Consider the following 1742-nt stretch of genomic DNA (forward strand, 5'->3'; position numbering starts at 1 on the left):
GCCGGCATCTCCACATCATGACTATATCTGGGTGTACAAGTTTTAAACTCAAAATTTGCCAGTGGTGCGAAACTTGAAAATATTATGAACTTTAGTGAGAAGGATATTGATAATCTTCAAGAAGATACCGACCTGCTGGTGGAATGGACAGACACGTGACAGATGCAATTTAATTAATGTAAGAAAGTGTGAAGTGATATATTTTGGTCCGAAGATCGAGGAGAGGTGAGATAAAATAAAGTGTGTGCCTTTAGTGTTCCTCGTCCCTTGGCACCTTCACCATGCCAAGATGCCACCGTCTATTCACCCTTCACAGAACCCGTTGAATATCCAGCCTGAAGTCTGCATTTCACCGTCCACTTGTGCAGTGATCATTAAACATTTAGCACTCCCACGTTCCGATGTACCTTCACTCTGCAACGACTCATTGCTCCGTCGATAACTCAGTTAACGTTGCACCTTCTCTTTGTGCACTGCCCATGGTCGGCTTATCCTGTCCAGTCCCCATTGTGTTTCAGTCTGCTCAGTTACACTGTCCAGATTGCACCAACCTTTCTATTCTGCATAAATAATAAATGAATAAATGGAACCATCCCTTGATTAATAACTGTCTCATTTCAATGTTTAGCGTTTGAGTTTAATGAAGCGCTGTGTGTGATTTCCGCCTCTATGCTTCTGTACAAATTTAGTCAAAGAGCGTTATCTAATTATATCTTCAATTCTCCTTCTCATTGAAAAAGAACTGAGCGGGTGATGGATAATGTTTCAATAGTCGCGTTAAAAAGATAGAGAATGGATTTACAAATTTAAAATCCAAGGGTGACATCAATGCCTGAAGTAGTTTTCAGGCTGTGGCGACAAAAATAACAATGCACATTATCAATTTGAATTGTTCAAAATCATAGAATGGAGCATCCATTGTGGATGAATGGAAACTTTAAACTGTGTCGCTGTGCTGTGCTTCAAAATCTTGTTTTACAGAAATCTCCATTAATGATAAGTGTTGCCTCACCTGCTGAGCATTTTCAGCATTTTCTGTTTTTGCTTCGGATTTCCAACTTCCAGCTTTGCCTTGTGTTCTGTGTAGATGTTTTACTGCAATTGATCCGCTCTGTGACAGATGGAGCAGTATGTGTCGCCCAACTATGAAGCCTGCGAGATTACACTCCAAGCTGTTGAAGAGAATGAGGAGGAGAGCTCGGGAGGATCATTCCGTGATGGACAGATTTCCTGTATAAAAGAGATAAAGGTCTGTATTTCCACAGTTGTTTTAACAGACATAAGATGTCCCAACATGACTTGCAATCAGCGAAGTTCCTCCTAACTGTTACCGACGTTTTAAATACGAGATTTGTGAACTTATCAGAAGTTTCTACATTGTCAAGAATCCATATATGGACCTGTAAATTAATCTGTTGGCATGTGGCTCTGTGGCGCAATGGATAGCGCGTTGGACTTCTAAATAAGGGCAAGTTAGCCATTCAAAGGTTGTGGGTTCGAGTCCCACCAGAGTTGGGTTTTGGATCAGATTAGTAGCAAACGGTTTGCTTCTTCTTTGATGTGATTCAGTTTCGGCACCGACATTTTCTGCTCTGCCCCCTTTCCGTGCTGTTCCTGTTTACTCGGCTCCCAGGAAAACCACTGACTCGAGAAGAAAACGCAAACCCCAGTGGCTTTCTTAAAGTGTGACACAACATTCGCTGGTTGCGTTAGAAGGAGTAACATCATTTTCAATTAAATAT

At 41.4% G+C, this 1742-nt stretch overlaps 1 non-coding gene across 1 annotated transcript; it reads left to right on the top strand.

Annotated features, from left to right (window-relative positions):
• Window positions 1-1424: 1424 nt before the first annotated feature.
• On the top strand, window positions 1425-1515 carry trnar-ucu (transfer RNA arginine (anticodon UCU)). Its single transcript is given in 2 exon segments — window positions 1425-1461; window positions 1480-1515. It is a non-coding gene; the product is annotated as a tRNA-Arg (tRNA).
• Window positions 1516-1742: the final 227 nt, after the last annotated feature.

Source organism: Mustelus asterias, unplaced genomic scaffold (genome assembly GCF_964213995.1).
Source record: "Mustelus asterias unplaced genomic scaffold, sMusAst1.hap1.1 HAP1_SCAFFOLD_35, whole genome shotgun sequence".
NCBI classification, from domain to species: Eukaryota; Metazoa; Chordata; class Chondrichthyes; order Carcharhiniformes; family Triakidae; genus Mustelus; species Mustelus asterias.